The sequence below is a fragment of the Dipodomys merriami genome, unplaced genomic scaffold (genome assembly GCF_024711535.1).
Source record: "Dipodomys merriami isolate MVZ:Mamm:240054 unplaced genomic scaffold, mDipMer1.0.p SCAF_13, whole genome shotgun sequence".
In the NCBI taxonomy this organism is placed as follows: Eukaryota; Metazoa; Chordata; class Mammalia; order Rodentia; family Heteromyidae; genus Dipodomys; species Dipodomys merriami.
In genome coordinates, this window is record NW_027202604.1 from 11,469,008 (window position 1) to 11,494,436 (window position 25,429).

At 37.0% G+C, this 25,429-nt stretch overlaps 1 protein-coding gene across 3 annotated transcripts in view; it reads right to left on the bottom strand.

Moving 5' to 3' along the window:
- Positions 1–25,429, bottom strand: part of Znf385d (zinc finger protein 385D) — an 813,868-nt gene that overhangs the window by 101,550 nt on the left and 686,889 nt on the right. The window lies entirely within an intron of this gene.

A 25,429-nucleotide genomic window follows, 5' to 3' on the forward strand; every position in this document is an offset into this window, starting at 1 on the left:
ACACAGTCTCAATGTCAGAGTCCAAATGGAGCCATGCAGAGGGCTGGGCGATTTCCTGTTTCTTTCTCTTTGTTTCCTGTTTCCCTAGAAGTGGTTCGATGGAGCATCACACTTTCAACATGTGGATCTTTCCAGCTAGAGCTTGCTGACTGGAGACTCCAATGTGTTTTAACCACCAAATGGGTCCAGTGTAATTCCTTGCTCTGTATTGTCAGACATTGTTTTTGAATGGATATATCTTTCCCCCCACTCCCCAAATTTCAAAAAATTTCCAAAGTTTTTATTTTACTAACACTATGGTTTAGGGTCATATTACATAGACACATTGGAAGAAAAAACTATGTTTAAATAAATACACATTTATGAATGTTTATCCAGAAAAAAAAGCCTTTGTGAATGGGGATGACAGTTGGATGAAAGATTTCTTAGATTGGAAGGTTTTTCCCATCAAAACTTTGAATAGGATAATCTCACCAAAAAAAAAAAAAAGAAAGAATCATTATAGAGAAGTATTTTTGTTAGATTACGCATTACTTCCCATTGCTTATTTAAACTAAATGTTCCAATTGGGGGGGAAAATCGCTTTTTCTTCTGAGTCACAAGGACTGCAGTATAATAGGGTGTTACATTATGCTGTATTCTTAATAAATAACCATGTAGTCCACACTTTAATTTGCATCATTCTGACATTCTTAAAAGACTAGGTACCTTATTGAAAGAACACTGGACAAGGAAATTATATATTAGAAACAGTTTGAACAGAGAGCACTCATGCATCAGTTACACATCTTTCCAACAACACATAACAGCAAAAGACATAGTGTGAGTCCAAATAGAAAGTTCAGTCATGGCGTAGTTCATTGAGAAACCAGAGACAAATTAGATTAACTTAATTCTGTGGGGAAAGCTACTTTAATGGACAGAATTGCATGTCTATTTTTTTTTTCCTGATTAGTTCTCTTTTAATACATCAAGTCCTTTGGCTATAAATCTTTTGAGAGCTATGGGCTCTATTTAATGAAATCCACAGGCTAGTTGGTTATCTTCTATAGGGAAAGCTAGTTTCCTTTACAACAAAGTTCTTCATTTCCCTGCCAGTGCCATTTCCCCTGGTGATAAAAGTGAAAGTTTTTACTGTATGTTAAATAGGCTGACTTTCTTTTTTTTAAATTTTATTTTATTTTATTTTATTTGTGAACATACTGTACAGAGGGGTTACAATTGCATGGGCAGGATAATGTGTACATTTCTTACCAAGCACTGCAGCCTCCTCCTTTTGTTTACCCTTCACATCCCTTCCCAGCCTCCCCCCTCCCCCCCAATCCCAATCCTTCTCCTTCCCCTCCTTCCCCCCCTCCCCCCGCACGGACGTTGTAAAGCTCGTTTTGGACATGACAACTTGTACTTCTCATTGTTGCAACAGGTCCACCTGTATCCTTAAACAACTGGTTTTTCCCCATCTCCTCCTCAAGTTATACTGACATCAAATATAGTGAAAGCAGGGGTTATACTGTGGGGGAGGGACATACAAAGCAACAAAGAGATAATCTTATAAATGCGTTAGAAACACATGCATGAAAGAAAAAAAAACATTAAAATACATATTTTAACAGTGTCATTCCCACTTCTTTTTTTTTTTTTGTTTGGTTGGTTGGTCATGGGGATTGAACTCTGGGCCTGGGCACTGTCCCTCAGCTCTTCAGCTCAAGGCTAGCACTCTACCACTTGAGCCACAGCGCCACTTCCAGCTTTTTCTGCTTATGTGGTGCTGAGGAATCGAATCCAGGGTCTCATGCATGCAAGGCAAGCACTCTACCACTGAGCCACCTTCCCAGCCCCCCACTTACTTCTTATACCACCTTTTAAAGGTTCCTAGCACAGCTACATTTTCAGTTGCATTTCAAATAAAACAACACACTTTATTTTGCCATAAGTCAAAAGAAGATCGATATCCTTTCACAGAAAGTAGAGAAAGATTTTTTGAGATAGAGCCTTGCTTTGTAGCCCAGGGTGTCCTAGAACCCATGATGCTGCTGACTCTGTCATATCATCAGAGTGCTTGGATTACAGGCATGACCCACCAGTCCTATCTCTAATGTCAATATTTTTGATATGAAAAAAGTATTCCACAGGAACTCCCATAACAGTAAAACAGGAAAAGGCACAAAGAAAACCCTTCCCTGCACAAGTCTGGCTAGATCAACCTTCTCTAGTGATAGAAATGGTTCAGAAGTCATGAGGAGTAGGGAAGGACAGAAGGACTAAGAGTTAGCTAGGCTCCTTGTTGAGACACCAGATATCTTAAAATGGACAAAATATACACTCAAATTCACTTGTTCATTAAATGAGAGTCTCAAAGCACTTTGATAACTGTCAGACATCATCAGCTCTCAAGAGTTGGGCAAAGTATCAGTGATGGGCAGGTCCAAGGTACTCTGAATACACTTTCAGGAAATGGATTATAATGGGATGCTGGCAACCCAGGAGACTGTTTTCATGGTGACTGTGGAGGAAGCATGCATTTCGAGTGACAGTAAGCATGTGACGTTGCAACCTCATGTCTGTACACCCATGCTCTTTCCATGTATTTTAAAGTTTTCTGCAACACTGACTTAAAGTAATGCTCTTAGAATTTGGACCGTATTTGGGTTGTCCCAATATAAATGTATCCAATCTATGTAGATAGGCACCCTAACTCATAAAAACACCTTGCTCCAGATGTGTTATATAAAGGGGTGTGGAAGGCAAGAAAACCCAGCTAGCTCTCCTTATCTTTAGGCCACTTGACTGGATTGGAGAGATTATTCAGTCACATCTAATCTTTCTGTGACTGTAGATAAAGCTAAAGCCTAAGTGGAGAGCCTGCTGAGAGACTTTTTAAAAAGCAGCAGATGGCAAATGCGGCACTTTGGGGTTCCTTGGCCTCTCCAGGCATACATAGCATGCTTCCTCTCAGGTTGTTTCCAATATCAGATTAGTCAGTCTGAGTGAGTGCCTACCCAGAAACTTGGGAGCCATCAAGATACAAGCAAATGGTCATTTATTTTTTTTAACAGGATTCATTTCAAGGTCACAAAACCCTACCTACATGCTGATATTAGACTGCATATCACAATTACGTATGCTTATATTGGAATGGAATCCATAGTACACATAGAAGTGAGAGAGGGAGTAAGACCTGGGCTTCAGCAACTAACTTTGATATTGTAAGAGGAATGTGAGGATGGCTCATAATAAAAGTCACTCTGGTAATCCTAAACTAGCTCATGACACGGCAATATCTGACTAGTGTCATCCCAGAGGTAAGGACCGACGCTGCAGTTAGACCACACATTCCTGCAGAATGGCTGATGCCATTTTGTACATCATTACTGCTAGTCATCAGTAGTCAGCAAGACAATCTTCACGTGTCATCTTCCATGTTTCAGGACAGCTTTTAGTTTAAAGATTCCTATGCTCCAAAATAGATTAAGTTAATTATTAAGTGGCTACCATTTCAAAGAGAGGTTCTGTCATTTTAATATACCCACACATTTACTTGACTTCTCTAAGTAAAAAGGACCTTTACCCAGGTGCCAGTGGCTTACATCTGTAATCCTAGCTATTCAGGAGGCTGAGATCTGAGGATCACGGTTTGAAGCCAGCCAGAGCAGGAAAGTCTATGAGACTCTAATCTCTAATTAGTCACCAGAAGACCAGAAGTGGCACTGTGGCTCAAAGTGGTAGAGTGCTAGCCTTGAGCAAAAAAGCTCAGGGACAGAGCCCAGGCCCTGATTTCAAGTGCCATGACTGACTTGGGGGGGTGGGGGAGCATGTGCAAGCGCGAAGCATGTGAAGCACCTTTGCAAATTACTAATATTCATTGGAAATCTAATATTAGAGTATCATTTTGTGTCATTAACACCGAAAGCCTACATTCCTTTATTTTAAATCTCTTTTACAAAATCCGACTAAATATGCTTTGCAAAATAAGGAAATTCATTGGAAAGCATGTATACTTACCATTATCAGTTAATTTTCATGGACCCAGGTGATTTCAAAGAATACATATCATTTTAATTCCATATTTTTTGTGCTGGTCCTGGGGCTTGAACTCAGGGCCAGAAACTATACTTGGTCCCTGAGATCCTCCAACCCCCAACTTAGGGCCATTGCTCTACCACTTGAACCTCAGCTCCACTTATGGCTTTTTTCTGGCTAACTTACACGAAGAATCTCACGAACTTTCCTGCCTTGGCTGGCTTTGAACCTTGATCAGACATCAGCCACGCAAGTAGCTATAATTATAAGCATGAGACACTATCACACTGCTGCATATTAACTTAAAATGAAAGTAAATAAAAAAATAAAAGTACTATTATTATATGGATAGGATGCAGTACCACTTAACACCCACATACAAACTATGGTCCCAATACATAGTTTTAGTTTCTTACCATTGGATTGGAAGAGTGATAAAAATGCAAATTCTCGGGCTGGGAAGGTGGCTCAGTGGTAGAGTGCTTGCCCTGCATGCATGAGGCCCTGGGTTCGATTCCTCAGCACCACATAAGCAGAAAAAGGCTGGAAGTGGTGCTGTGGCTAAAGTGGTAAGGCATTAGCCTTGAGCTGAAGAGCTGAGGGACAGTGCCCAGGCCCAGAGTTCAAGCCTCACAACAGGCAAAAAAAATAAAAATAAAAAAATGCAAATTCTCTGTGTCCAGTCCAGATTTTATTAATCAGACAAAATGGGGGCAGGACTCAGAAATGGGTGTTTTCTAAGCCCTTTGGTGATTTTGAAACACATTAAACTTTCAGAACTAGTGATTTCCTCCCCAAATAGTCATGCCTTATGTATTTGTTAGGAATTAGCAAACAATAACCTAAAGTATGATGTTTTGGCTATGCTGAGTGTTTTAACTTAAAGCAGTCTCATACAACCAGGTCTCTTTGACCTTTACCTGTACTCTTATTCTTGTACTTTCTTTCCTCCCAAAACACAGAGAAGAGATTGTTTTGAATTTCCTTGTCTCAGAAAAGACATATTCCTACAATGGGATGTGAGTGTCACCAACTGAACCCTTTCTTAGAACCTCACCAGCCTCAGAAGATTAACTCTTACTATAGTTCTAATAGTGATGCCCTCCTCACTCAGAGTTTCGGGGAAGCCTAGCACCTATTCTCCTGAGGGCTGCAATTGACAAATTTCATATAAAAAGTAATACATAGTCTTTGTTATACCTGCATCCTTTTTCCGTGTCCTCCTATAGACTACTCCTAAAATCCATTTCTATAACCCATTATAACTAAACCTATTATCTCAGAAACTCAAACTCCCCATTCACTTCTGTGACTTAGAAACCATTTAAATGTCAACAATTGAGCCCTTCCTCTCATCTTATATTTTTTGTGGAGGCTTATAGGTATATAAAATGAATTTGTACGTCTGTTTATTCCTATTAGTCTGACCACTGTGAATTTATTTCATAGATGTAAGTTATCAAACATTCAAAGAGTAGAAAGAAACTCCCTTTTTCCACCACCTACAAGCTCAGGTTTTTAAGAGTAATGCGTAATCACTTACTGATTAAACCTTAATACACCTAAATATGTGCAATATGTATTATCCAAGAAAAAGTACTTATAGTTTCTTTCCTTAAGAATACTAAGAGTCAACTACTGAAACTTCAAATATATATGTAATTGGGGAACTTCTATCCCAGTGATCTAACCTGAAAAACCACAAAGTAACCCTGGAAACCTCCTTGCAATTCTAAGTGCACATCTAAGTGATCTCCAAGTCCTTACAATAGTCTCTTTCCTGAATTTACCTTTCCTATCCAAAGTAATTATTGTTACACTGTTTTTTTTTTTTTTTTTGCCTCTGTGCTGAGTATTCTGCTACATTCTCATTTGTAGGGATGCCAGGAACCCTGAGCTCTACAATCATCATTGTTCCCATTGCCATGATCAACATCATTATAAAAATTAAACCCTAAAATGTCAATATATCAAAGAACCATTTACCTTTGTTTCTATTATTACTTTTTTTGAGGCCAGGTCTTTTGAAATGTCCTGCTGCTCCAACAGACTGATTTCCTTTTAAGGCTCTTTCTTTATCTATTTGGCTCTTCTTTGGAAACCATGGGACAACAGGCAAACAGCTCTGGTAGGCCAAGAGTCTGCTTTTTCTGCTCTTTCATTTTTACTAAAAATTGGAAGAAGAAATTTAAAGACCTTGCTCTAGATTTTTCTTACCCAAAGAAAGAAATTGTCTTATGTAACAGGGAAAAAGGCAAGATAAAGATATTGAAAATTTTAATAGTTTCTTGTATCTTGTGATCTTACCATTTCAATTGTAAATAGCAGTCCACATTAACAATAAAATGAAAATCTACTTCCTTGTGTCCCAAGTGAAAAACCCAACCCAATTAAGGACATTCTTTGTGAGCTCAAGTGATTGACGTGATTTTCTTCAAATGTATTTGCATCTTTTATGATGTTCAGTACAGAAAAGAACAGCCAAAGCCACAGGCAAAGAAAAGGAAAAAAAGATAAAAGCACAAGAGTAGAGAAATTTTCATATACAACCACTAATCAAGGAGGGGAAAAAAATCTCTAAGCATGAAGAGAAGGAAGAGAGAGGCATGTTTCTTTTTCTAAGCTACATGGCGGAGCTCTTACCTTTATGAGCAGAGAAATACTTTGTCACTGAGCAATTATATAATTGGGAAAAATAGTCTAGATAGGCTCACTTATCTTTTCAAAGCTTCTCAACTCATCCACACACTTTGCCATTGCTAAACATTAAGTATTTGATGTTTTCAAGTATTGAATGTGAATCAGAGAGTAGAGAGGGCTAGCTTGCGTGAGAGAAGCTAACTTCAGAGTTCCTACCTGCCGTTTTTATGGAAGCAAACATTGTGTTTGTTTATGTGGAACTACTATGAAAATGTAGAGCTCTTACTAGGTAGTAACTAGGACAATGGTGGGCTTTGGATGCTGGCACACGGAGTTAAATGCAGCCAAAAGAAACAGATTCTGGTGAACTACTTATAATTGAGTTCTAATTTGATAACTGCAAAACTTTCCAATTTGTACAGAAGAGAGAAAAACTGGAGAAATCCATCTGCCTTAACTACTCAACCAGGGCACAAAATCCCTTCATAATCCATGCTTCACACTTCTCTCAGGGTGTGACTGTCACATATTGTTTGTTAAAGTGTAGCATGAGTTAGAAATGTTGAAGCTAATTATGTCCCAAGGTCAAGTTGTGATAGGTGTTGGTATCCGTAGCGGAGAGAAACTTTTACAGCCTGGATGGATAAGTGTGCTGCCTTTAACTAACCTCATCTTTGTCTTCTAGGCCACGTCTCCATCTCTGTCTGCTTTCTAGAATGAACTACTGGCAGTGAAGATACATGAGCAACAGCCTACCTTCAATGATCTTAAGGAAAGTGCCTCCAAAAGAAATTATATTTGAGCACCTTTCTTTTGTCTGGTAACAATAGGTCACCTCCTCTGGTCATGGGATTGTCCTCAAATATCTATTTCTTCTGATAGAGTACAATTCCCACCACAGAGAGAAGAGTTGATACTGTTCATTATTCTGTCCCTGGATCTACTACACATTTCTAAATAGTTGCCTATTAAGTACATGCTGAATTAATTTCACATTCTGATTTTTAAATGGAAATATGCATATGGTGTCTCAATGGATTTTGTATGTGAACAGAGTTCAACTTCATTCTCTGCCATTCTTTGGCACTTTGCCCTATCTGTTGAACACACTTCAGGGGATTTTTTTTATGGCACTTAATGCGAGAAAAGCATCTGGCACAAACACAAACTATTATTTTTTTTTCCTCTGGGAAGAAGCTTATCATCAACCACAAATTGTGCTATTTATGGGAGCTCTCTTTGCATGCAATATAGCAAAGGAATAAAATGGAGAGTGCTTAAAACATTTAGTGAATAACTATCTGGGTGTTTTTAATCCAGGGAATTCAATTATTAATTCCAGTGATGACTCTGCATTTGAAGGGTTATCTGAAAGACCATTTTTTAATGCACATATGAATTTCAGTACTTGAGAAATGCTACTATACTGTTAATGCCATTTGCAAACTTTGAAAATGGAGTGTTTTATGTTTTAAGAAATACAAAGAAAATATAACATCAATAACCTATTGTCAATCTTACCAACATGGAAATATGCAGCCTGAATTTGCGAAAGAAAAGCAGTTGGCAAATGACTAAATGTTCCACCTCTACACAAATCAAGAGTGGTCTTCCTTTCTGAGCTGTGTAGGATTCATAATCTGTAATGAATAAATCTGCCTTTTTATTGCCTCTTCAATGGTCTTCTCCTAAATATCACCCTCTAAAATGTACAGTTGTTTATGAGATCCAAAAATGGCTTCACAAAGATTTTACTGAAGCTAGGTGTTTTGTCAGTGTTAGATATCATAATGGTTTACTTAAGTACTTTGACTGGAGAAAGGTGAGGAATAAAATGATAAATAACCTCAAGGACCTTGATCCAGTAGTGTCCAACAGTACTCAGTCTTTTCAGCTGTTCGTTTATCCACAAAGGAGTCAATGAATAGCAACTGTGGGCCAAACGTAATTGGAGTATGTGGTCTGGAGATTACAGATGAAGTCTAAGCTACAGTTATGTTGGGGAATTAATCAGCAACAAATGGTAAGTGAAGTCACTGAAAAATGTCATTTGTAAGACAAACTGAAGATTCTGTTTCCTGTTTAAACACTGAAATACAATCCTTAGGCAGCTGCAGCATTTGAATGAATGAACTATGATTCCAGCTAACAATGTATGGTGATAATATATTTACAGATTTCTTATTGAGATGGAGTAGATTGTGTCTTTCAGGTTTGAAAAAAATATTTTTGTATAGTGCTTAGGTTTTTACTTTTCAACTACATGGTAAGTCCACTTTCCACCCTCACATTAAAATTAAGTAATTAGAAAGAAAGAACAATTTCCCCCTACTATATATGATATTATGTCTCATCAGTTGGTCTCTGGAGGCTAAGTTCATAATGATTTAAGGTCTATCACTACCACAGCAGAATGTTCTACAGGAAAGTAAAGTGAGGTGTTCTCAAAACCTGGCAGTGGGGTTATTCTCTCTGAGTTAAAATTGTAGTGGATGAAATTAGCCTTTTATAAGAACCTTATTAAAGGGCAGGTCAAAAGCAGAAAAGCAGGAAGTGAGTACTAATCAGAGGCTGACTGAACGTAAAAAGGAGCCATGTCTTAATGAATATTATTACCATGTCGAACTAAGACTGCTAGTTGAATAGATTTCATCCTGGCTTCTAGAAAAAGGAAACTTAAAGATGGACTACATATAAAGATCTTTCTCTTTCTTTGATAAATATAGGAACAAAAATATATACCACTATTTGATCTGATGTTTGAGTATGTCATCTATCTTCTTACTACCAGAGAAGAAGGGATCTATTCAGTAAGTCTTATTTTTAGATTCTATAAATATAGCAGTTAAAACCTTTTAGGGATAAAATGTGATATCTTTTCTCATTCTTCATCAGGGCCATTGTTGGTACTCTTATAAAAAGACAGATAAACCAGATTATTTACTCAATGATTAATATCAGACGGGAGTCTTCCAAACAGATATTCAAAGGTCCAAGGAAAACTTCATTCTTATCTTGATGGAGACTGGATATTAATGCAGAAAATGACTGAATAAAACCACATGATCTAAAGGTAGTAGGGTAAGTGAAGGATTCAGCAAGGGCTTCCTATGTAGGATTTCTTCCTTCCATTGATAGGACAGGATTCTTCTTATAATCTACTATCAGGCAAGGGAGGTCAGGGAACTGCTTTCTGACCAGCTCTTACACAATAAGGCAGAGGAATCATCAGAGGGGTATTTTGAGGATTCATTGCTACCTCTGGAAGAGAAGGGTTCTAGTTTCTATGACCTTTTTTCCACTGATCTTTTTTGAAAAAGAGGAATTGTAGAGCATATGCCTTTTCTTAATATGAAACAGTTGGAAAGCTCAGAAAGCTTTTGCTTCTTGATGAGGTTGTTTCCTTCAGACAACAGCATTTAGCATCTAAGGGACCATAGTTAAAGTACCATCTTCTGGTCTCCACCAGCCTGAATAATTTCTCAACTTCAAGATCCCTTAAGCTTTTTAATGTGGAGAAACAAACCAAAAGTTTTAATTTAGTGAGAATATTTCAACTAAGGTTTTGACATGTTTTATACTCAATAAATTCAAAATCTGAATTTCAAATTTCTAAACTATTTTATTAAAGGCAGATTCAATTTTTTGAGGGGGGAGCATATGTTTTCCTAAGAGTGTTTGTGATTAGTGCTGAAGAGTAAAAGTTAAGAATTCATAAAATATTTTTGTTTCATAAAATAAAAAAATATGGAACATGTGCTTTTCTAATTTTCTGATACTATCTGAATCCCTATGTTCTTTGAATATACCAGGATCAAACTATCTTTATAGCATTAATAAAAGTTTGTGTCTTCGTGGCAAGTTAGTGCCTTCCAATCTTAACTACAGCAGTTTTCTAAGTGATGCTTGTTGAAATCTCAGCTTCTACTGTTTAAGTCAGCAAGTAATTTTCCCCATTGGGCATATATTAACAATTTATTTTTTGTAGACAAGTGCACAAATATGATTAGCTTTTGCAAATTGCTCTTTATTCTGTTACTGGTAAGTAATTTTTATATTATAATAGTGAAAACAGATGCTATTTTCCACTATATATTCAGCTGTAATGAGCTAATTCAATGTGTTAAGACAACAAAAGAACTTCAAGAATGATTCAGTGATGCAAGCTGCTTGGACGCTAGGAGGAAAATCAAGCGTGAAGTTTATAAATGTAATGCCAAAATATGGTTTCTACTAAAGAATTACAGAGACCCATTTTTGAAGCCTATTTATAGTTGTGTACTTAAGCTAATTCTATAAACTTCAAAAGCGGAAGTTTCTACAGGTGTTTCTGCTCATTGATCTTCCATTTCCTGAAACTTAAACTATCAGTGTTCTTTGGATTGAAGAGAAGATTTATTTATTTGTTTGATTTTTTTCTATCTTTGCACTTAAATATTTATGCATTCAACACACAGGTACTTTTTTTCTTCTGGTTGTGGGGCTTGAACTCAGAGACTGGGAGGTGTGTCTGAGTTCTTATGCTCAGGGCTGGCATTCTACCCCCTTGAGCCACAGCTCCACTTCCGTTTTTGAGTGGTTAATTGGAGATAAGAGTCTCATTGGGACTTTTTTTTGTTCTAAGGCTTGAATTACCTCTGGACCTGGGCACTGTCCCTGAGCTTCTTTTTGCTCAAGGCTAGTGCTCTACCACTTGAGCCACAGTACCACTTCCAGCTTTTTTGAATAGCTTATTGAAGATAGGAGTCCCACGGACTTCCTGCCCATGCTGGCTTTGAACTGTGATCCTCAGATCTCAGCCTCTTGAATGGATAGGATTACAGGCATGAGCCTTCAGTGCCCAGCACATGGGCATGTTTTATAGAAGAAGAATAAGGCAAGGGTGTGAAAAAAGACAAAGATAGCCACAGACTAAGGACCTAAGCCTAAAGAACCCAAGGCCTACAGAAGCCAAGAGGGATGAACATCTAGAATGCAATGCTGATCACTTCTGATGGTTGGTGTGCTGTCATCATGGTTAAAGGAACAGGTGACTTTAAAATCATTAAGCTTGGAATACATTATGAGTATGGCAATTATTGTCCTGGGTGCTGTCACTGTTGACACATCAAACAATCTTGATAGAGGTTATGGTACTTTTACAAGATATATAGATCATCTGTTTTTAAACACTCACAGGCACACACATACAATACATACATACACAATAAACACAAAGCCAATTTGCTTTCAGAACAAATGCGTTTGGTCACATCTAACTGCCATTAGGAGAACCAAAATGTATTTTGTATTCTATAGCTATGAATCATATTAAATCAACAGCATTTGATCATTTTAAGCCTTGGGAAAGCAAATGCAGTAGACAAGAAAAAGAAACAAAGTATAGTGATTAAGAAGAAATAAGACTGTCTTTTCTCACAGATGACATGTTTATCTATATAGAAAAATATGAAAAAGGAAGAAAATTCACCTGGAACTAATAAGAAACTATAATCTAGTTATAGGCCACAATGTTTATATATAAGATGATTGTTTTCTTATATACAGCAATGAACAGGAAGAATTTGAAATTAAAAGGACACAAACGTTTATTAAATACCTCCAAAAATTAACTGCTTAAATAATAAACAGGGATGTATAAAAATATCTGCACAGTAAAGCTATAACACTGATGAGATAAATTAAACAAGAACTAAATAATTAGACATACTTCATGTCTGTGGATAGAAATATTTAATATTATCAAGATGTCAGTTCTTCTCATCTTGTTCCATACATTCAATGCCAAATCAATTAAAATTCTAAGACATGAATCTAATGTTTATTTGGAGAGGCAAAGGCTCAGAGCAGCCAAAATAATGGTAAAAGGAAAGAAAAAGCAAAGGTGAAGAACCAGCACCAATCAACTGTGAAATTTACTATGAAGTTTTGTAGTCCGAACCAGCTTATTATTGGCCAAAGCAAATGAAGCAAAACAAAAAAAGAGCTCCAGAAGGGACCTACATAATGAAAAGAGTAGGGCTACTAGTCTTTTCCAAAAGTAATATTGGCATAACTTTACATTTATATGCCAAAAAAAACCTGGAGTCAAAAATCACAAACTTTAAAGAAATTCATGATCTAAATGCAAAACAAAGAGTCCTAGGAGATATCAGAGGAGGGCATCTTAATATCCTCGGACTGGTGATACTTTAAATATCAAAGGGATGACTGATGAAAGAAAGGACTTCAGCACAATTTTTTTAAATCTACTTTATGAATGGCATTGTGCAAAGACCAAATGACAAACCACACACTTAGAGCAAATACAGTTTACATTGAGAAAATACCCCTATCCAAAGTATAACATATCAGCTACACAGGAGACAAATATAGAAGGATTATGGTGACAGGTTAGCCTCAGGCAGAACGCAAAAAAAAAAACCCTGGTTGCAGAGAAAATCCTCAAGTAGTATAGTACACTCATAGCAAGCCCCCAAACCCTGAGTTTATAATCCAGTACTAAAAGAAAAAAGTATAAGAAATTCCTATAATTCTACAATAAAAGTAACCTAATGAAAACTGTACTGTAGAATATTATAAGTAGATACACAGATGGAAAATAAGCACATGAGAAAAGATCTTCCACACAGTATTTTATCAGGGAAATGCAAATTAAATCAGCACTAAGTTACCCACTGCACAGCCATCAGAGTGGTCAAAATCCAGAAGCCTAGATGGGCTGTGTCTCATGCCTATAGTCCTATCTGCTGATATGGGGCTAGACAGACAAATCTGAGAGACTCTTGTCTTATATCTCCAGTTAATCAACCAAGAGCAGGAACTGGAGTCATGGCTCGAATACAACAGTGATAGCCGTAAGTGTGCTCTCCTGGGTTTATTGTAGTGGTATTCACAATTAGCAATATAAAATCAGCTGAATGTCTATGAAGGAATAAATGGATTTAAAAGGTATTTTATATATGCATATATATAGCAGAATATTTACTTAGCCTTAAACAATAATGAAATCCTATTTAAAACAGCATGTACCTGTATTATTTAAGAAGACACACATGATATCACTGAAACGTGCTCTTGAAGAAAGAAAGTTGATTTGACAGAATTTAAGGACTAATTGGTAGATACCAGAGTTGGAGGAGAGTAAAAAGGATATGGAGCTTAATTATAAGGCACAATATTATAGATGGGCCGAAAGAAGTAGTTCATAGTAGTACATGACTTATTTCACAATCCTGAAAGAGAACTTTGAATGTTGTTACCACAATGAACAGCCATAATTAGCAACCATGCTAATTACTTTGAGCTAATCAGTGCACAAAGTATACATGAATGGAAATATAACACTGTGTCCTACAAATATGTACAATCATTGGGATTATTTTATTTAAAATAACAATTATAAAGTCTATTTTAGATACAAAAGGAGTGAACACCAAGGGGGAAAAGTATACCTTGTTTTATGGGTATAGTTTTCTTTCACCTGTGAGTCTAGAATTGCATAGTGAGGAAACAGTCTTTCAATCATGAAAGTGGGCTTAAAAATTAGGGGTAGCAGAGAGGAAAGATGGGGGCCCTGAGACCTTGCTGAGGTCATGAGTTTGTGGATTAAGCCTGGAACCATCCTACCTTTGGATGTGTGGTATTATATTATTACATCCTATTATATGGTTTCATGATGGATGATTATATAATAAACCATTGTTCATGGGAAAAAGTCAACAGATATTTCATATGTGCATTGTAATATATCAACAGTGGAAGAGGAGTACATGAAAAGAGGCGTGCAGGCAGGAGAATACAGAATAATGAATAACACAGATTGCAAAAACAGAAATGGCCGATTCATCATCACATTTAACTGAATAAAGATTTCCAATACTAGATTTTAAGATATCCTTTGAAACAGAACATTTTTGCTTCCTTCCAGCTGTAGCTCCAATAGAGATTCTCAAAGCCTAAAGAAAAATATTTCAAAACGAAAACAATTTACACCAAATATGCAAAATGAAATGCAATGATTTGTGCAAGTTTCAGTATATTGGTTATGTATAATATAAATTGCTTAATAAATGTTACAAATAAAAACCTATCCAGCAACTTCAACATTCAGCTTTTTCTTTTGCCGGTCCTGGGGTTTGAACTCAGGCCTGAGCTTTTTTGTGCTCAAGAGCAGTGCTCTACCCCTTGAACCATGACATGACTTTCAGCTTTTTCTGTGTAGTTTATTGGAGATAGGAGTCTCATGGATTTCCTGCCCTGGCTGGCTTCAGACTTTGATTCTCAGAACACAGCCTCCGGAATAGTTAAGTTTACGGGTGTGAGCTACTGACACTCACCTTCAACTTATTTTTTATATTTCTGTTTATCTCTTACGGAATTATTTCAGCAGATATTAATTCTGCACTGGCTGGTAGGCACTGTTTTGGGTACTGTTGGATGTATGAAACTCTTACAATAGCAAATCAAAGTATGTACAAAGACAAATAGCCTTCAAAATTTATTATTTGTCTGTCCAGAATACCACTTGCCTCTGGATTTGGAATTTTTTGACTGCCTCATGCAGGTCCAGAAATGTTAGGGTTAAAGACTTAGTGATTCAGAACCAGGCTCTGTATTCCGTGAAGATGGATATAATCACAGCCATAAATTGACGAGTTATGCATAAAGCTGAAATGACAAATGAGGCCACAAGCCATCATAAGACCCTGAAATCACTGATGTACTACCAAACCACCAGTGAGAGAGTGAGAGAGAGAGCAGGTGGCCCTCATCCTGCATGTTGCAGCTTTAAATCTTCCCCACAAACTGGGAAATAAGCACCTTACCATTTAACATGAGCAGGGAAGTCACTTCATCATGCGCCTGTCCAGTGAACTGCTGACACAGAAACTTCTCCCCACAAGAACCAAGCCATGCCTTAGCAGTTGGAAAATGTCTGTCTTTTGCCCAAGAAAAGCTGTCTTATTTGAAATTAAAGGCCAATTCCTTTTGAGAAACTTTGGGTGCACTCAACATTTGACTCCACTTGTCTTCTACTCCTGTTACTATAGAAGGAAACATTTCATGAATCTGTCAGTAGGGTATGAGTTTATATATAAGTATAACTGTGCCTCTATTGTCTACTGTATAACTTTAAAGGGCATCTGTCTGTTACCCAAACAGCCCTTCATTGGATACTATTTTAAAAAAAAGTTAGGCCAAGGTTGCATTTATTACACGAGCTCTTGTAGCTTAAAGTGAAAAAAGAAGAAAGAGAAAAGCCCAGATCAACCTGTCAGTTACCAAGAAAAGCCATACGTAGCTTCTAGAATTAATTGTATATCATCTATCTATCTATCTATCTATCTATCTATCTATCTATCTATCTATGTATCTATCTATCTATCTATCTATCTATCTCTATTTATCTACCTATCTATATTTTATTTTATTTTTTGTCAGTCAAAGGGCTTGAACTCTGGGCCTGCATGCTGTCCCTCAACTCTTTAGCTCAAGGCTAGTGCTCTACCACTTGAGCCACAGTGCCACTTCTGGTTTTCTGGTGGTTTATTGGAGACAAAGAGTCTCTTAGACTTTCCTACCCAGGCTGGCTTTGAACTACTGTCTTCAGATCTCAGCCTACTGAGTAGTTAGAATTAAAGGTGCGACCAATTGGCATCAGGCGTCTATCTGTATTTTTAATTCACTTAATTAATAGGCATGTTTGTCCCCAAAGAACAACTTGGCCAAAAGGATAGGTTGTATTAGGAGAACCCAATTAACATTCAATCATATTACTAAAGGAAAAAAACATTGGACATGCTGCAGTCTTTGCCACTGCCACATCATTTGTAATTTTGAAAGAAAGTGAGTAGGAAAAAGTACCCTTTCTCATGCTAAGATCAAACCTAAGGGGGTAAAGAAAATTGCTACTGAATATTTCCTTTAAATTTCCTGTTTTGCTTACGATAGCCTCCCTGCCATTGACTTTAAGGGATGTCTCTAATGGTAGTTCTACATTCTATAACTCATGAGTGAAAATCTGAAACACATAAAAGTTTAAAACCATTTACTAGCCCCCAAATTGCACAATTAATAATGCCAAGACTAGGATTAGCCTTATCTACATCTTTAGCTTTACTGGGTCTTGAAGGTAGAACAATTAGAAACCGTGAAAATAACTTTTCTAATATTTACCCTGAACTTGTAGTGTGTGGGGGGTCAACTATACAAACAAACCTTATTGTCGAGAGAGGGCCCCAAGATTGGGACAGGTTGCTCTATCAGTAGACCCACTAAGATATCTACTATATTAATATAATCCTTGCACCCAAATATCCAACTCACATGGATCAGTTTGCCACACACACACACACACACACACACACACACACACACACACACACACACACACACACACACACACACACACACACACACACACACACACACACACACACACACACACACACACACACACACACACACACACACACACACCCCAGTGGAGCTAAATTCAATTTTCAGCTGCAGTAGATCAGGCCTACAGAAGCTGACCACAGAAGCAGGGAGCTAGAGGAGCGTTTATACATGCTGTGCACTCAGATAAGCACAGCTGGGCTGACAGGACCTCTTTTCTGAAATTCTGTTGCCAAGTTGAATTTTATGATCTTCCCTGGCAGATGATCAAATGCAAACTCTTAACTTACGGCCAAGTTATCTTTGAGCAGCTGTTGGAAGAAATCGTTTAGAATGCAAATCTAGTCCTTAATGTATGGGAAAACTGTTGCGGTGATGGATGGTTTTTGTGCCAGGAGTTCACGGGACACTCCTGATGCCCCCTGAGAATTATGGAGGAAGACAAATGTTGCTGCCATTTGCGTTTATTTATTTTCTTCCGAGCAATTGCCCCTAGAGGGAGCAATTGAAAGAGGCTGCAGGTGTTTAAACTTGCCTCAACTCCCCTTTCTACCCAAGAATGATCGAGATCATAGACAGGAACACTACGTTTCTTAGTCTCTGATACTTCCTTAGCACCTAGTACTACACTAACTCTAGGCTCAATCCTCTGAAGTACCTGGAAACAAGAATGGGAGGAGTCATGTAGAATACTTTGTGTTGACAGAAGAAGCCACATCACCACTTATCACTGGCCCAAAGAATTGGGTTTCTATGAGTCATCAAATACAGCTGATAAAGTCTTGTTGTTGTTGCTCCCCCTTCCTTTTCAATCATATGCTATTCTGCCACCTATCACTATTCAAGATGAAGGGCTGATTTGAGTTTCTGGTTTTAGGGCTTTCAACCCTAAAAATGGCTTTGTGCTGGAGACAGCTTGGGCGCTTCTGGCAGAAGTGCATGGCAGAGGGGGTCTACTTGTTTCATGGCAACCAGGAAGTGGAAAAAAAGCTAGACAGAATAAAGATCAGGGGTCCAGCTATCTTTCTCAGGAGCATGCCCCCAAGGACCTGCCTTTCTCCCTTTAGGCTCCTCCTCCTCAACTGTTCATCCATCTCCCAATAGTGCCATAAACTGGCAACCAAACTCTACATACATGGGAATTTTGAGAACACTCAAGAGGAATTCATTTAATTTCCAGCTAACAGAGACCTTCGAGAATGCCCAATGCATTAAGAATTCATACAGTCATTCAACACTTTTGAGCCTCTTCTTCTGAACTGAATGAAATCTGAGAAGATGCTCAGTCCCCTCATGGTGATTAAGAAATGGTTTAGTGAGCTTTGAGCAATATCTATGGAGATCTCACCTCATGACAAGTGTTAAAGCCATAGACAAATCTCTATCAGAGCTTGTTCTTCAGAGAACTATTAGAAAGAAAATGAGAGGAAGTTGCTGTCATAGGAGTAGAAATGCATCCAAGCTTTGTGTACAATACAGGGAAACATATTCAAATTAGTAATTTTGAATATGAGTCCAGCTCTCTGAACACATGCTTCACTTCTAACCAGTCTCACTTTCTTGTGTGTTTACAATTCCACATGCTTCCATCTGGACAAAGTAAAGCCAAAGTGATACCACTAACCATGCTGATTTCTATGTCCTGCACTTCTCTGACTTCATCATAAAAATACATAGCTGTCTGTGTTTTTCACCTATATGACTTTGTGGTAGAGAGATGGGAGATTCATAGGAACAAAGATTTCAGAATTTCTTATAATCCCAACTAGAAACTGGAGTTAGATCTGTTCTAGGTCCAAGGTACTCCACTGTTTCTTCATGGTAAAGCCCTGAAGCTACAAAATTGTCTTCATCAATGCAAAATAACAACCTGTTTGGAATTGCCCTTGCTGACAAATAAAAATTTATATTAAGTAATCAGAATAGAGAATTTTGCCTAAAAATGAATGCCTGGATTGGCTGTAAAACAATCTAATATCCATAAGGATGTGATGCTATCAGAAAGCAGAGCAAGCTCACAGGAAGAAGATGGTATTTTCTCACCATCTTCTTCTTCTGGGATGAAAGTAGCTCATCCCATCTCTCCTCAGGGCCCTGCTTCCTTGTGATGGGCTGTGGGATTCTATAGGCTGAATAGGAAAGAAGAAGAAAAACCTGGAGAGGGCTGAAATATCACAGGGTTTGAATAAAGCAAAGCTGGGATGTGTAGGGCTAGGGAGCACCTTAGTGTTCATGTTGTCGTTACTCTATGCATTCAATAAGCATTTGTTCGCTATCATCTGCCATGTACTATTCTCATACTTGGATAAAACAGTGAATCAAACTGGAAATCTTTTTTGCTGATAGAACTTATTTGGAGGTATATAAAAACCATAATAAATACATAAATTATGTAAGATTTCAAAAGACTTATTAGCTACTTGGAGAAAAATCATCAGGTAGGGAAGGAGGGGATAATGGGTGTTGAACACAGTGGTCGCAGTAACCATCAGAAAAACCTAGGACCTGAGTAAAGCCTGAAGAGGAAAACCAGAGGAAAGACACATCAGGCAGATAAGAGTCAGCACAAACCAGGGGGTGGGGGGAGGAGCTTGGAACATTCAGTGTATACTATGGAGCAGAATCAGGACTATAGTGGCAAGGGAAGTGATTAATCTGGTTGCCATATGTCAAGGGATATTTAAACCCCCAATAGTCAAGAGGGATGATATCTAGTGCAAAATGTTAAATAATTATATGAGAAAGTCAATAAAAAAATACATCAAATTTTACATAAAGACAGGATTAGTCTTGTATTTATATGACTTGTCCTAACTCACCTGTTTCCAATAAAACTTTATTTACAAAAATAGGTGACCACCCTTGGGTCAGTCTGCCAAATTGGAATATTGCATTAAAATACTATCAGATTCAATTACTAAGTTTCTAAATTAAAAAAAAATCAACCTTTGAAGTTTTGTGCCCCATACCAGCATGTCACCAGACATGACCTTTAGCTTTGAATATTTTAGAGTTGAGAGACTTATTAGCTAACTAAATGCAAGTACTGAGAGAACAGACAAAAAATATTTGATTATAGACTTGGAGAAACAGCATATATGTGAAGAAATACATTAGAAACCTATAGTAATTACTAATTCCTTCTTATTTTCAGGCAACAAAAGCATTCTTCCATGAACAAAGTTGAGAACCATTTAGGAAGAGAAAAATAGTGATGTGACTAGTGATGGTCTAATGATGTGACTTTCATGCTTTTTATTGAAAGAATGCATCCTGATCAATGTCATCAGTCTCTCCCCGTACAACTATGTCAAAACCCATCCATCCACTCAAGTAGGAGTTTGTTCAGAAGCGATTGAAGCAAAGTTTTAGACAGGAAGTTGCAATTGCATCTGTGCTTCTATCCAAGCATAAGTTCTTAGCATTTTCAGTGTAAAGACTGACAACTTGGTTCAAGTTAGAGAAAACAGTAGGGTCAAAATGTTAGTAACTAGATCCCACTTCAAAATAATGCTAATGGAATGACAAGCATAATGGAATGAACTAAGCATCACCAGATAGGAAAAGGTGTAAGAGACAGATAGAGAGACAGAGACTCTTGAGTTGTTTAAAATAAGGACCTTTCATTTTATATGAAACTGGTAGTAATACATTTTCAGCCAATCTGAGTATTTAATAAATATATAAACATTGTCATCCATGTTAGGATGACTTTCAAATGTTCAGGATTAGGTCACATAATTTGTGACAGTATGAAATCAAACTGTAGGCTAAGATGACTATTTTCTACAGTTAAAAAAAATAACACACCTCTCCAGGCTGAGAAGAGAAAAAATTTTGACATATTCTTCATGTTCTAAGAAAATGTACGATGTTGACTGCCAAGAAGTGGTAAGATTGGTTACAGTACAATATTCAAGTTAGTTTTAAAACTTGTATAATGACAAAGCAATGCTTGACCAAACAAATCAACTCTGATCCACAGACCACCACAGATAGCAATGAGCCCACCTGATATTTTTAGCTCTTCTTTTCTAAACTGGAAAATACCATCCAGTGTCCAATGGCTTATACATTTCCATAAAGATTACCTTTTCATTAACTGATGCCATTTGCTCTAGTTCTTGTTTCACAAATAACCAATAATATCTAAATGCCAGTATTGAAGGAGGACAAAAGAACTCCCTCTTTATCGACCTATTTGTTTTACTCAGCAATAAAAATGTATCACTGTCATAAGAAGGGAAAACTGTAAAAGAAATGTTAGAGTTTTATAATTAAGCCTTCTGATACAGATGATTTCCTATCAAATTCACGTTATTCTGTTATTGCAAATGCTGTTTTGTTTCTTTGTATTTGCCCTCTAAATGTTATATTGTTTTTCATGATCCTCTAAATTATTGTTACAGATTCTATGAAATAACTAAAAATACTGCAAAATGCTAGGGAGAAAAAAATAATATAGAATACACAAAGATCACATGAAATGATTTTAATCATGTATGTACTTTAACTACCTTATAAAATCAGGAAACATTATGTCAGGGTAATGTTTTATCACTGTTCTAATAATTGCACTGAAAATGATACTGTTTTCAGAAATATGAGCTGGCTTCAAAAAGTAAGAAATAGACCATATATTATAGTCACGGTGAAAAGCAGAGCTCATTTTGAGCCATTGCTTTTAAATATTTACTTCTCAGTGCCTTTATAAAACCATCAAGACAGCTAGTTAGTGTTACTTAAAATAAGATGTAAATTAAAGATAAATATTCCCTTGCCCATGCCAAAACATAAAACAAAATCCTAACTTAGAAAAGCATTAAAAAAAATCAACAAAATTAGACTTGCAAACATTCTAGTAAAACATATGCTAAACTGTTTTTACAGAAGTGCTGAATATTCATTGAATTGTAATTCCTATGATTTTAATTTCTGCAATATCTGCATTAGCAATTAGAAAAGCTAATATGATAATAAGGGTAAAATAGATCATGAGCTACTCTTTTGAATTAAAAAGGCAAGAACTGAGGAAGAACAATCTAATGCAAATAATTGAGCAAACTGTGGGAGCTATTTTGGGAGAATATTTTGTATGAGAGAGGAGACAGAGTCAAAGACAGCCATGATAACCCAAATGAGATGAGACCCTAATGTAAATGCTACAATGATGGACAAAGCCTTGGAGGGAACATTTTCTCATTGGAGGGATGATGGGTACCAGTCTCCAGGTGTAATGTGTGCACTGATGGGCTGAAAAACAGAACAGAACTTCTCTCCAGCTGTAATCAAGAGTGATTGATGGTTGGGACAAAAAAAAGTTGATTATCATGACAAGTTCACTGATGCAGGGAAAATAAGCTCTGCTTGAGGAATGGATAAAACCTGTTCAGAGACTGCTTTTTGAAACCTGCTTTGTAAAAGAGTCTCAGAGACAGAAGTTGGAGCAGGCACCTGTTGTAGTGATACACCGGGTAAGAATCAATTTGCCAGACCTCATTCTCTACAGGTTTCCTATCTGAGGAATTTAAAAGCTCACTGATGCCCAATAAAGGAGAAACACGGACAATGTGTAATGGAAAGATCTCATTTGCTTCTCAAAGTATCACTGTGAATCACACATGGACCTTGAAAATTAAACATTCCTAGCATGACACACTTCCATTTGTCCTCCCAGTTCCTTCTACAAAACAAATGCTTTGCCTGAACAACTGCAGCCTTTGCCACTATCGGATTCAATTTATATCAAAACACAGATTTTGCACTGAGACAACAAGTCCCAGTGGTAGAATTCTGCATCTAAAATAAGATTTGGCCAGCTTCACAAAAAGGTGAATCTGGGCCAAAATGTGCAGGTATAGTGTTTTAAAACCATACCTAGAATGTGTAGATTGAAGAATATGAATAAATACTTGCACCTTTTATTTACTTTCTCAAGTTGTATAGGAAATCCAGATGTACCATGCAATTTATCTGGTACAATTTCATTATCCTTCAGCCCAAGGTTAAATTCAAATCTACCACTCCTAAACTAATTACCATCAGAAACTTTTAGTGTAAATAAGGTAACTAAAAGTGTACATTTGTTTAACCGATAAGCAGAGCTTTATCCCTGTGGATACCTGGGAAAGGGTAATGTATTTTATCTCAATTAGTCTAGACAATTAATAGAGAGAATAGAACTTAATAGAAAAGAGACCAATGCAAATAGCATCTGTAAGCCACAAAAAGAAAAATCACACACAAGAACAGATAGGTCTATGAACTACTCTTTTTAAATCAGTATCTTTTGCTCTTCTGCTCAGGAATAAACCACTCTGTGATCCTAGTTTCCAGTTGTGATGGAATGAGTGGTTTACAAAATGTTGAATTAAAGTATAAGAAAAAAAATACCAAAATGAGCAAGAGCACTGGTAAACAGTGACTACAATTAATAGAAAAGAATGAACAAACTTGGTCTTTAAGACTTTCAACTACTGGTGACATTCATTCTGTTTCCACTTTTGGTTTCTACAAGTTTTGTTAGTGACTAGTGAGAAGCAGAGAAATGCATATGGTAGTAAAAAAGAGATAGTAAAAACCTGATTATATTTATATTAGCTATACACATCAAGTTGTTTCTGGGCAACTGGGTTACATCTAGGATTTATTCCATGGCTACTGAAGACTATATCATCAATAATGGAGATGGAAAGATTGAAGTTCAATACTAGCCCCAGAAAAATGTTCTAAATACTCCATCTTTAAAAAAAATAAGTGGAATATAATGACACGTGTGTGTAATCTCAGGTACTCCTAAATGGAAGTAGAATGAAAATGGTCCAAAATCAGACAAGTGGAAGCAAGATGCAAGGAAGCAGAGACAAACTAAAGCAATGAGAGGTTGGGTGTGGCTCAAATGGTAAAGCTCTTCTAGGAAGTGTCAAGTCCTGAGTTCAAACTCCAGTACTACAGAAAGAGACAAAGTGAAAGAGGGAGAAGGCAGGAGATAGAGACAGAGACTGACTGAAAGACTGAGAGACAGAGAGAGACAAAGAGAGACAAAGACAAAAACAGACAGAGATAGAGAGATAGAAAGGGAGATACACAGCAAGAGATGGAGGGACAGAGACAAAGATAAAAAGAGAGATAAAGACAAAGAGACAGAGAGAGATAGGGACAAAGAGACAGAGACAGAAAGAGATAGACACAGAGACAAAGAGACAGACGGAAAGAGATAGAGACAGAGACAAAGATAAAGACTGAGAGAAAGAAAGAGAAAGGGACAAAGAGAGATCAAGAGAGACCAATGGACAGACAGACAGACATTGTATTGGCCGAACAGTAGCTATATCAGCAAAACTGTGGTGAGATTTCTGGTATACTCTGAAATCAAGTATAATCCTGAAGCAAAAATTAAGATTTTATACTGCAGTGACTTTTTAAAATCATCTAAAAATTTGAGATTGCTACAAAGTAAGCTTTCAAAATCTTCATATTCAAACCACAGTTTTTTAAGCTATGCTCACATTCCACTTATTGATTTCCATTTCAAAACACAAATTTTCATGCTGGGATACCAAGGAGTAGTTTAAGATATGAATCTTAACTTGAAGAGAGATTAGACACTGCAAAAAAAAAGACAACTCAGCTATTAATTTTTAACTTGAACTGCAACCATTATTGTAAATAATTATTCATAAATGTGAGGCAACTTATTTTAGAAGTCTTTTTTAATTTAATGTTATTGTCTAGGTAATGTACAGAGGGGTTACAGTTACATATATAAAGTCATGAGTACACTTCTTGTCCAACATTGCTACCCTCTCCCTCATTTTTCTCCCACTTTCCCTCCCTCTACCCAAGTTGTACAGTTTATTTCCAACATGTTGTCTTGTGAATTTCACCTTCAATTTTGTGTCACAGCAATAGGAAACGTATTTCCTAGTCTTAACTGTTTAGTTCCTTTGGCCATTCAGCATTCATTGTGGGATGTCTAAAACTGTCAGAGAATCCTTAATAGAAATAGCTTCTTGCTTCATATTCTAGAGGAACCATGGCCAGCTTTTAGTTCATGCAACTGGAAACACATTTCTTGCCCCTGACCTCCACCTTGCCCTCTTCTTTCTCTATCCAAACCTACTCTTTTATACTTTGACCAGCTTAACTGTCCATTATAGAAACATTCGTTAAGTGTCACTCAAATTCCAATTGCACTTTTATACTGTGCCTACCGTTGCCTTTAATACTGGCAACCGTCCTTGATTCATTTTGAGGTTGCATATGCATAGAACCTTGGCTGCCATTTGACTTAGTTGAACACTATTAGCTGATGTGGGGCAGGGCCTGTCAGTTTATATGAAAAATGAAAGCCCCACGCTGGCACTTA